The sequence below is a fragment of the Camellia sinensis genome, chromosome 10, assembly GCF_055761805.1.
Source record: "Camellia sinensis isolate YWXY chromosome 10, ASM5576180v1, whole genome shotgun sequence".
NCBI classification, from domain to species: domain Eukaryota; kingdom Viridiplantae; phylum Streptophyta; class Magnoliopsida; order Ericales; family Theaceae; genus Camellia; species Camellia sinensis.
In genome coordinates this window covers 179,850,440-179,863,574 of record NC_138970.1, presented here as the reverse complement: position 1 = coordinate 179,863,574, position 13,135 = coordinate 179,850,440, and positions in this window count along the sequence as shown.

The window sequence follows — 13,135 nt, the reverse complement described above, 5'->3', positions numbered from 1 at the left end:
TGACCCTACACTTTTTTCTGCCATTACATCTTCTTCTAATTTACCAGTTATTCACACTGCTGATGGCTCTCAAATGCATGTTAGTCATATAGGTCATATCTCCACTTCTAATATCTCTCTGCCTCACACTTATTTGATCTCGAACCTTATAGTTAATCTTATCTCTATTGGTCAACTATGTGATCTTGGCCTCACTGTTTTATTTTCTCCAACTGGTTGTGTTATGTAGGATCCAAAGACGGGACATACTCTTGGGATAGGTTGTAAACATGGTCATCTGTACGAGCTCATCTATCTGCACATTTCATTATCTAGTACTTCTCCTATCCAGACTGCTGCTCCTACTACTACTAGTTCTCCTCTTGCTTTATGGCATTCTCAGTTAGGTCATGTGTCTTTTGGTCGTTTACGATCTATAGTTTCAAGTGGTCAATTAGGTCCTGTTCCAAATGATAAAGTAAACTGTCTATCTTGTCAACTTGCCAAACAACCTGCTTTACCATTTCATACTAGTACCTCTATGTTTCATGCTCCTTTTGACCTCATACACTCTGATATTTGGGGGCCTTCACCTAATACCACTATGTGGGGATCTAAATACTTTATCATATTTGTCAATGATTTCACTTGTTTTACCTGGTTATTTCTTATGAAATCTCGTTCTAAGTTACACCAAATATACTATGATTTTTCACAAATGGACAAAACTCAGATTTCTTCTACCATCAAAATTTTTTGTGTTGATAATGCCCAGGAATATAAAGAAACTTATTTTTTGAGATTCTTTCGTCAAAATGGTACACTTTCTCACTATTCTTGTCCTGGTACCTCCTAACAAAATGGTTGTACCGAGTGCAAATATCGCCATATCCTATATACTGTCTGTGCTCTTTTAATATCTTCTTCTTGTCCTGAACATTTTTGGGAAGAAGTTGTTCTCACAGCCGTCTATACTATCAACTGTGTCCCTTTCCTTACCATCAACAATCAAACCCCACATGAGCGTTTGTATGGCACACATCCTACCTATACTGGTCTTCGTGTGTTTGGATGTGCTTGTTTTGTTCTTCTTCAACCTCATGAGCATACCAAATTAGAACCTCGCGCCCATTTGTGTTATCTCTTGGGGTCTGGGATTAAATGTAAAGGTTATAGTTATTGGGATCCTCTTTCTCGTCGTCTCTATGTCTCTCTTCATGTGGTATTTTAGGAACACAAGATGTTCTTTTCTCTATCTAAGTTTCATTTGTCCGTTCCTCTTACTACACAATTCTTTACAGATCATTCTCTTCTATTTGATGAGCTTGATACAGACCCTAATTTTGACATGATGACTCGAGCCCATCCTGAGGATTCTGCTCTGCCTCTTGGTCCTACTGCTTTACTATCTGATCTTGAGCCTGCTCCTGCTCCTGCTCTTGCTCCTGCTCCTGCTCCTGCTCCTGCTCCTGCTCCTGCTCCTGTTTACGCTCTTACTCCCGCTCCACCTCCTAGTCTTGTCTTCATTCCCTCTCATAGTGAGCCTCATGCATCCCTTGATTCTACTCCATCATTTTCTAAACCAGAGGTACCTCTTCATCATTTTACTCGGGTAACACAACCTTCTGTACTTCTTTATGATTTCATTGTTAGTTCTACTGTTTTTTCTTCTCATTAACCTATTTCTTATCGAAAGGCATACTCTAACTCTCTTTGGCAACAAGCTATGACTGATGAACTGCAAGCTTTTGATAAAACTCATACCTGGGATGCAGTTGACTTTCCTCCTGGAAAGAGTGTTGTTAGTTGCAAATGGGTTTACAAGATCAAAACCCATTATAATGGTTCCATTGAGCGTTACAAAGCTCGACTTGTTGCCTAGGAGTTTACTCAAGAATATGGGATTGATTATGAGAAAACATTTGCCCCCCATTGCTCATCTTACTTTAGTTCGTAGCCTCCTTGCCATTGTTGATGCTTGCCATTAGAGTCTTTGTCAGATGGATGTTAAGAACACTTTTCTCAATGGTGATCTCACTGAGGAAGTTTATATGCAACCTCCTCCTGGTTCCTCAGTTCCTTCCACCAAAGTTTGAAAACTTTGTCGTGCTTTGTATGGTTTAAAACAAGCTCCCCATGTTTGGTTTGCCAAGTTTAGTTCCACCATTTATGACTTTAGCTCCTCCTCCAATGCCCATGATTCTACTCTGTTTATATACAAGACAGAGCGTGGTATTATTATTCTTTTTCTTTATGTGGATGATATGATCATCACTGGAGATGACATAATTGGTATCTCTAGTCTCAAATAGTTCCCCAGTCGCCAATTTGAGATAACAGATTTGGGTCTACTTAGCTATTTACTTAGCTTGGAAATTTCTCAAGATCCTTTTAGTTACTTTCTCACCCAGGCCAAGTATACATCTGATCTCTTAGCTCGTGCTGGTTTTATCGATTGTAAGACTGCGCCTACCCTAGTTGATCCTCAGATTTGTCTCACACCTCTTGATGGTCACTTGTTATCTAATGCTACTTTATATCGTCAGCCAATTGGCAGTCTTGTCTATCTTACGTTTACTCGTCCAGACATTGTCTATGCTGTTCACATTGTTAGTCAATTCATGGATGCTCCTCGCTCTCCACACTATGATGCTTTGGTTCTTATTTTGTGCTATCTCAAAGGCACTATGTTTCATAGTCTTCACTACTCAGTACACTTTTCTCTACAGCTACACACTTTTTTTGATGTATATTGGGCAGGGGATCCTACTGACCGCCATTCTACTATAGGGTCTTGCTTCTTCTTGGGTGACTCTCTCATTGCCTGGCGTAGCAAGAAGCAAACTTTTATGGCTTATTCTAGTACTGAGGTTGAGTATCGTGCTCTTGCTAACACTACTCAAGAGCTTATGTGGCTTTGTTGGCTTCTTTATAATAAAGGAGTTTCTTATCCTGCTGCCACTAACCTCTATTATGACAATCAGAGTGCTATTCAGATGACACATAATGATGTCTTTCATGATCACACCAAGTATATTGAGATTGATTGTTACTTCATGCGACAACATGTTGCTAGAGGCACTGTTCGTCTTATCTTTGTTACCTCCGCCTATTAGACAGCTAACATCTTCACCAAGGCTCATCCTTTAGGATGCTTTTCTGACTTACTTTCCAAGCTCAAGTTGATATTTGCATTGCCACCTTGAGCTTGAGGGGGGGTGTTAGTTGTATATATCTATATTATCATATTGTTTTTTACCATACTTAGCTTCTCATTCTCCAATATAAAAGAGTCTTGTTTTAACTCATATTCATTCATTGAAATATACAAAGTTATACTCTCTCTCTCTCTCTCTCTCTCTCTCTCTTCTCATGACAAAATAAATGAAACGCATTGGGACAGCGCCGCGTATAAGAACGTCGTGCACACAAACAGATCAACGATCATTCAAGGCATGGATTATAACAAATTCTATGAATTCATTTTTATCAACTCATAATTTACTTCAAATGTGTTTGTATGGTAGAAATTAAATTAATGAAATGTGGGTTTCATGAGTAAAATGAATTTGAACAATCAATTCATTTTTCTGAGTAAATGTTGAGTTTATAAGTCTAGTTTGTAGTATTGTTGCATGGATTATTACCTACATGATAGTCCAAACCAATGATGTAATAGAAAATTTTATGGGTGGTTTAAATTTTTATAGTTTGTTGTATTTAATGAATTTCTGAAAGATTTTTGCACAAATTTCGTATCTTTTAAATGAATCTAGATTAAATGAATCTAAAATCACCAAACAAAAAAAAAATATTACAAAACTAAAAAAGTCACTAAAAACAAAAATATATGAATTAAAATTTTAAAAAATTATTTTTGAAAACTCCAAATCAAACTTAGTAGAAATAGAGTGCTTTTTTATTGTTGTAAGGATATTTTATAGGTTAAGAAATCCTTTTTTATTGTTGCACAAATTATTTTAGAATAAAAGTAATGGTAGTGAAAGAAAGAGAAAAAAAAAAAAAGATTTTTTTTATGACTTCATGGTGTACAAAATAATGAAAATTATAATTTCTTGACAACTCATGTTAATATGATAATTAAGTTTTTAATTTTTGTAATGAAAAAAAAGAAACAAATTTTAAATTTGTCCATATAAAAGGTTACTTATAAAAATGTTATTGATTACACCATCCCCCTCTCTATAATTGCTTTAAAAATAGATCAGCGAACGATACGTTGAATGTTATATAAAGACATAAATGAAAGGGTAAATTATACTTTAATCCCCCATGGTTTACCCAAAAAATACGGAGCCCCTTATAGTTTCATTTGTAACACTTAAAACCCTCATCTTCCTACCAAAGTGTAATTTCGGATGGATGTAACAGAGGTTGTAAAAAGTCTTTCCCTCATTTCTTTCTCTAATTTTCTTCTTAATGCCATTATAAACCAGAATATTCTCTCATTTTTCTTTAAATTTTTTGTATTCCTCTTCTTATTCTTCTTTTTCATCCCATGGCAAACCATACCTCTCATACCATCATCAAATACATATCTCTCTCTCTCTCTAGAATTTAGAACCAAACAAATACTCATCTCTCCCTCTCTAGAATTTAAACCCAAGCAAACACTAATCTTTCTGTCTTTAGAATTTAGACCCAAACAAACAATCCATAGCTGTAAACACCTACCAACCTCATCCCATCTCCTCCATTCAACCAACACCCACCACTACCCACTTTCTTTTTGCCATTATCCACTATCTCCTCTCTCTATTTTTTTTTCTTTCCTTTTTGGCATAGATGTTGAACATATATATATATATATTCGTGGGTTGTGTAGGGTCTTTTTTCTTGCCTAATTTGGCTGGGCAGCCATCACAACAAAAATATTGGTTTTTTGCGACGGCATCGCAAAATGCCGTCGCTATTGCCGCCTCAAAAATTGTTTAGCGATGGCAAATGACTTTTAGCGATGGCAAAAGGGGGTCATAATAGAGGGTGTTGTTAAAACGTTTTAACGATGACAGCATGATGTCGTCACCTTTTTGTTGCGACGGCAAATGTTGGCATTTGCGATGACGTTTTACTATCGCCTATAATATGTAAAAAAATAAAACCTTTTGTGACGGAAATGTTTCTACCGTCGCTATAAATTTTATTTGAGATGGCAAAAAAGTGTTGTTGCAAAAATGTTTTTTTTGCAAGGGCATTATCTCTGTAGCCAAAAACTCTTTTGCGACGACATTGTCTATGTCGCCAAAAAAAAATTTACATTTTAGGTCTAATATTTTTGCGACAATATGGTGCTGTAAAATAAATATAAAAAAAAACATACAATAAAATTATTAAAAAATATTAAAATTACCTGTATTAAATGAAAAATTTTGAAAAAGAAACCAATAATTGCATAATAATATAAAAATTCTTGTATAGAAATAATAATTTCTCCATAATAAAAATATTCTTGCATTCATAACTAAACATCAGCGAATTACCCCACTACATAATGTTGCATAATACATATATAATGTTTAAGTACATAATGTTGTTCACAATTCAAAATAACATAAACCCAAAACAAAAGTTTTCCTCATCATTCTCCGTGGGTAACAAAAACAAAAGTTAGTCGCATTCTTCACGGGCATGCATTCCACAAGAAGCAAACTCTTACTTAGGCAATATTTGAAAACAAAAAATAAAAATAATTAATGACAATATAATTATGTGTTAATATGTTAATTACAAAAAATATAAAAATTTAAGTACTATACAATTACAAAGATAATTAAGTAAACAAATTTGCTCAGACCGAAATCCGACTCTAACTCCCAAATCGGGAATCCAATTCGAGTCCTGTCCTCTCCCACAAGTCTCTCGTGCCAAGGTGGTCGTGTGTGCCAAGTTTCGTGCTAATCTAATGCCACTTGGTGATTTTGGAGCGTCAACCTCTCAAATTCTAAGTTTCTTAAGGAACTAGTTTGGCGAGACCGAAATCCGACTCAACTCCCAACCAGGGAATCCGATTCGAGTCCCATCTTCTCCCACACATTTCTCGTGCCTAGGTAATCGTCTGTGCCAAGTTTCATGCTAATCCAACGCCGTTTGGTGATTTTGAGGCGTCAACACCTCGAATTTTAAGTTTCTTAAGGAACTAATTTGCTGAGACCAAAATCATGCTCTAACTCCCAAATTGGGAACCTGATTCGAATCTCGTCTTCTTCCATAAGTCTCTCGTACCTAAGTGGTCATGTGTGCCAAGTTTCATGCTAATCCAACGCCATTTGGTGATTTTGGGGCGTCAACATCTCGAATTCTAAGTTTCTTAAGGAACTAGTTTGCCGAGACCGAAATTCGGCTCTAACTCCCAAACCGGGAATCCGATTTGAGTCCCATATTCTCCAACAAGTCTCTCGTGCTTAGGCGGTTGTGTGTGCCAAGTTTTGTGCTAGTCAAACACCGTTTGGTGATTTTGGTGCGTCAACACTCAAATTTTAAGTGTAATTCGAGTAACACTTAAAACCCTGATCTTCATACCAAAGTGTAATTTCGGATGGATGTAACAGAAGTTGTAAAAAGTCTTTCCTTCATTTCTTTCTCTAATTTTCTTCTTGATGCCATTACAAACCAGAATATTCTCTCATTTTTCTTTAAATTTTTTGTATTCCTCTTCTTATTCTTCTTTTTTATCCCATGGCAAACCACACACCTCTCATTCCATCACCAAATACATATCTCTCTCTCTCTAGAATTTAGAACCAAACAAATACTCATCTCTCCCTCTCTAGAATTTATACCCAAACAAACACTAATCTTTCTGTCTTTAGAATTTAGACCCAAACAAACAATCCATAGCTGCAAACACTTACCAACCTCATCCCATCTCCTCCATTCAACCAACACCCACCACTACCCACTTTCTTTTTGCCATTATCCACTATCTCCACTTTCTATTTTTTTTTCTTTCATTTTTGGCATAGATGTTGAACATATATATATATATATTCGTGGGTTGTGTAGGGTCTTTTTTCTTGCCTAATTTGGCTGGGCAGCCATCACAACAAAAAATTTGGTTTTTTGCGACGGCATCGCAAAATGCTGTCGCTATTGCCATCTAAAAAATTATTTAGCGATGGCAAATGACTTTTAGCAATGGCAAAGGGGGGTCACAATAGAGGGTGTTGTTAAAACGTTTTAACGACGGCAGCATGATGTCGTCGCTTTTTTGTTGCGACGGCAAATGTTGGCATTTGCGATGACGTTTTACTATCGCCTATAATATGTAAAAAAATGAGACCTTTTGTGACGGAAATGCTTCTACCGTCGCTATAAATTTTATTTGACACGGAAAAAAAATGTTCTTGCAAAAATATTTTTTTTGCAAGGGCATTATCTCTGTAGCCAAAAACTCTTTTGCGACGGCATTGTCTTTGTTTTCTGGAATCTAAGCCATCACTGATTCTGGTGAGTTGAGTGGTGATGATCTAGCAAGTGAAAAAGGAGTATTCTAGACAGTTGATGAAGCTTCTGCTTTTCTTCATGTAATTGGTGGCAAAGAAACTAACACTGGCTGACCCTGAACCAAATCTGCACTTTTGCAAAGTCTACCAATGCGAGTCCACAGAACTTGGGGGATATCAGACATGTCGGAAGCTATAGTGCCTGACTACCTTGCTGAAACAAAATGGGACCCCCGATCAGAATTTCATTAGCATCCCAGCTCAACTGATTATTGTTAACTCATGTGAAAAACTAAACTCAACCCCACAAACTGAAATGACTAAACCACTCATCTGAATATGAGAATTCTCATACATTGCACATAACACATAGCAGGAAAGAGAACAAACACCCATATGGGGGCTAGGGTTACCCTGTCCTAACTTTAAAATGATCTAGGGTTTCACTATTCAAACAAGCGGCATCATACATCCTAGAAATGGGAGAGCATCCTGTCCTAATTTTAGAAAGTACTATAGCTCATTATATGCACAAGGTTGGCTCTACTCTAAACCCGAAACCCTAAACCCTAAAGTCAAGGTTAAAGTCAAGGTGACGTTACCAAAGAGTCCTTTGGGTCATAACCAATAAAGATCCCAAGAAATTAGAAGAGTCAAATAGCCTCTCTTCGGAGTCTGAGAACCTTAGATAGCAAAGCTAGATAGCAGAGCTACATAGCAAAGCTACCCTTTTGACAAATCTCAAAAGGTTACAACACAAGGCCTCTAAAGTATTGTAAAAATAGGTGTAGTGTCACAAAAAGCTTGCATGTGTTCCCACCAGTATCTGGGCAACACAGGGACTTGAAGTGCATTAATGAATGCAATGCAATGAACATATAATTGAAAATAAAGGTCATATCATGGAGTTCGACTCAAGGTTTCATAAAATCTCCAGCAGAGTCGCCAGAAACTGTAACATGCCCGAGGGGGTACCAGCGCGCGTTAAACAGTTCGGACCCTTGAGATCTCTTTGATCTAGTCTCACGAGTGCAATGTGAAACATAGATGAGAGTCCAGATTTGGCAACTATTATTGAAAATCTATTTTATTGCAATTTTGTCAAAAATGGACTGCGTCATCAGATCTCAGAGTCGCCACCTAATATTTATTTTGGGAAAATTAGGAAACCCATGACTCGTGCCAAGGCCACTGCTCGTCGTAACCAAGGATGCTTGGCTCAGAACCTAGGTATCAGAGGGGAAGGTCAATAATGAGCAACCCTGCCCACCCAATCAAAAATCGGCCTTTACTAACCATGATATGAATTTTATTTTATTTATATATTCATGTTCTGATTATTTAATAAATCCTAAAATTTACTATGTGAAGCATACAAGTATAGACTATGCCATTCATTTTGGAACAATTTGATATCATGCATTTTGAAAGAGTTTTGACACTGTACAGCCCAAATAAATTGAGTTTACAAGCATGAAAAATCAACATCATTCCAAATTAAGCGACACAATCTCGATCCACTGGCATTTATAGAGTTATATCACATAAGCAAATAGCCTCATGGTAGAATGCTAAACATAGTAAGAAAAACACACACAAAAGGGATGCTAAAGCATAAAAACTTACATGTTTGATGTCCCACGAACAAGCTGCAAAACAAAGTTAGTAAAATATGCATGATCTTATATACAAAATCCTAATGCAATTTACTCATGAGATGCAACTAAAGATTCGACTTCTAAAATATGATATGTGAATCATCTCAAGAACATGAGATAGCACACATAATCACATAGGAATTGATTAAATCTACAAATGCAAACTTAGCCGAATCAAGATGTATGAAACATGGATGCAAAGCATAACTATGATGAAAAATAAATATGATGTTTATGTACAAATAAAGAGAGCAAATAAAAGAACGGGATAGAAAGAAGCGGGGCGGGGAATTATTACAACATTTTAAAGAATAATTACAAACCAAATTAGAAAGGGATGAGAAGAATATTACAACAAAATAAAAACCTCACAATACACTCAAAATAAAAAATAAATAAAATAAAAGTTTCATGTTCTTTGGAACTGCCGACGAAAATTGGTCAATATTGGAAGATTACGCCATCTTGTTCGGAAGAAGCTAACCGACCGGCCAAATAGGCTGGCCGGCCAACTAGGCCAAGCAAAACCTGTCTTGTTGCGAAACCAAGAAAAGGAACAAACAAACAATGCGTAGTTGGCTCAACTAACCACTATTGGTTAGATTAAAAAAACAAGAAAACAAATATAAAATAAAATAAAAAGTGCAAACTCACAACATAAACCCAAAGCAATAAAACAAATATAACATAGAACATGCAAGATTACAACAAAACTAATATGAGACTAATACAAGAAAAAAAATAAATATAAGGTAGAACATGCAAGATTACAACAAAACTAATATGAAATTAAAATATGCGAATAAAAATAAATAAATAAATAATTATGAACTAAACAAACCACTAGGATTATAACAACACACTATAAAATATAAAGTAAGAAAATAAATATGAGATAAACAAACCACTTGGATTATAACAAAACACTATGAAATAAGAAGCAAGAAAATAAATATAAGATATAAAATATAAGAAAATGAAAGACTAAGAATTCACCTTCCAAAGAAAGATTGAACTTCTTGATTTCTAAACTTCCTCTTGATCACCCTCAAGTGTAGGCAGTGTGTTCTCAAATCCTCAATTCGAAATTATGGAGTTTATGGAGTTTGTGGTATGGAAAGTGACCAACTCTCTAGTTTTTTCTCACTTTCAATCACTAAACACTCTTCCTTATGATCAAGGAAATTTATCTTTGGCTATATCAGAATTTTTGGAGTGGTTTTAGTGTATGGAAATGAGGAATTTCAGTAGCTATGGAAGGTATGGGGTGTATATGGAAGATAGGAATATTTTTGGCTCAAAAACTCAATTTTTCTCTCTTTTTTCACCCTTTTCTGACTCTTTTCTCGTCAATTTCGTGGTCCTCCCTCTCTATTACAATATGCTCATTCTATATAGGCAATGAGGGAGAGTAAAGGTTAAAAAGAAGATAGGAGACAAGAATGTGATAGGAGGACAAATTTTCAAGGCAGTTGCATGGGATACTCCTTTATGGATGCCAACAAAACCTCTTTTTGACAATGTGGGATGATTAGGTATAATGGAGGATGAGTGGGTGCACTTGAATGGATCAAAAAATGGGTAAATGGGGTGTCCTAACCGAACCAAAACCAAGAAAAGTGGGGTTGCTGCTATTTTGGGCCGAGTCAACAAAATCTGTTATTAAGCCCAACTTCAAATGGCCATATCTCCCTTATCTGGACTTAGTTTTAGGTGATTCTTGAGTCTAAATTCAAGCTCCAGAAGTCTATTTTACAATGGTGGTGGCCTCACATCCAAATTCTAAGTTTACAAAGAGATATGCCTAATTTAGTGAAGGCTGTTCATTTCTCTTGGGCCAGGTCAACAAAATCTGCTCTCAAGCCCAACTTCAAATGGGCATATCTCCCTTATCTGGACTTGGTTTTAGGTGATTCTTGGGTCTAAATTGAAGCCCCAGAAGTCTACTTTCCAATGGTGGTGGCCTCACATCTAAATTCCAAGTGTACAAAGAGATATTCCTAATTTAGTAAAGGCTGTTCATTTCCTTCTTAATGATTTGATGCTCATTCTTTTCCTCAACTAGTTTTCTTCCATCCCCTCCCATTTCCTTCAACTCCAAACATATAAACAAGATGTTTTTTAAATATTTCTCAAAGAGTTCACCTCTCTTCCATTTATTTCCACTTTGTCCTTACTCGGTTTACTGCAAGGTGCAATATTTTAATTAAAATGGGAGCCTCAAAACATCGTAGAAACATTTGAAAAAATATTTTGAAAAGAGGGTTTTAAGATCTAAAATAGGTTGGCCAAAAATGTGTGAAGGTTGGGATTAAAGCTCAAATTCCATCTCTCTTACTAAGGATTCTGTAAGAAACACATTCTAATTGTCATCATCGGGTAATCAAAAGAAAACGCCCAAGTCTTAGGGCCGGTCAAAATGGGGTGTCTACAATGAGTATAATTGAATTTGAGAGAGACAGAGAGCATACAAGCGTCGTCACTAGCTGAGTGAGTGAGAGAGGCGCGATTGAGATTGACTGCCGCTAGCCGTCGCGTCTCCTGCTCGTCATCGTCGCTTGCTGCTCGGCATTAACCATTCACTATCGTCGTAGTTGCAAGAGAGAGATCGTAATATGCCGATGGAATCTTTAAGGGTTTTGGGTATTTTTGCTTCAAAGGTTTTAGGGATTTTGGGGAAAACGAGCGCGAATGGACTAAAAAAGTGGGATATATAAATTTTTCATTACTTTTTGCGACGGCATATTTCAACCGTCACAAATGATAAATCTAACAAATAAATCGACGCCGTTTTAATAAGTGTTTTTTTGCGATGGATAATTGCCGTCATAATTTGTCCACTATTTGCGACAACACATTTTTCTTGTCTCAATTTTTTTTTTTTTTTGCGACAGTACACAAGGTGTCGTAAATACTTCCGTATTTAACACACATATTCTTGTATGTTCATTCGAGACGGGGTCACTACCGTCGCAAAAGGTATTATTGGCGACGGTTTAAAATATCGTCACAAAATACCATTTTTTGAGACAGGTTAAATGCCGTCCAAAAAAGCTTTGTGTTATTTAAGCACTTTTATTGTAATGCATGTTAGTTTCTATAAACCAAATAAATAAAATAAATAAAGGAAAGGACAAAAATTGTTGCTAATGTAGCCAAATAAAGAATTGATGGGTAGTTTCAATTATATATATATGATATATATACATATATATTAACTGATATTTATAATACATATTTATCTATACATAGTGTATATATATGTATGTGTGTGCATGGCTTTAATTTGAAAAAAACATAGTGTATTATGAGTTAACTTTATTTGAGTTAAGAGAATGATAAATATAGATTTTAGAAAAATAATGAAACAAAAATGAAAGAGAAAGATGGAGAAATGGGGGAGATAAGCTAGAGAGAGAGGGAAGCATTTTAGAGAGAGAACTAACTTTTCTGGTTTTCAAAAAAATTGAAAAGAAGAAGCAGCTAAGGAATTATCCAATGTGGCTAAGAAGGGGAAATTTTGATTTTATGATCATGCAACACACACTCTATTGAAACAAATGGTTCCGTTCAAAATTACACTTTGATATGAAATTCAAAGATGTAAGTGTTATAAACGAAACTATAAAGAGACTTTCATATTTTCTAGATAAATTACAGGGGATAAAGTGTAATTTACCCTAAACGAAATCCTTTGTAACACTGGTTTTAGTGCAAAAAGTGGTATCTTAACAACATGCTATTTTTAGGAACCATTCTAAAACATATTTATGAGCACGATGTCCGAAAGATATAGAATAGGGAAAATTGGTCTAAGGTCCCTCTCCCACTTTTCATAATGGAAGAGATCCACAAAATTATTTTTTGATGTCTAAGATCCCTAAACATACAACAGAGAAATTTCAGTCCTTTATATTATCTTCATCATCTGACCCACTGCCATCCCCAACAACCCAACTCTCAGTCCTCCTCATCTTCCAATACTTCCCAAAGCTTTACCCAGTGGAGATTCCCGGCCTCGTTCTCCTTCTCTCC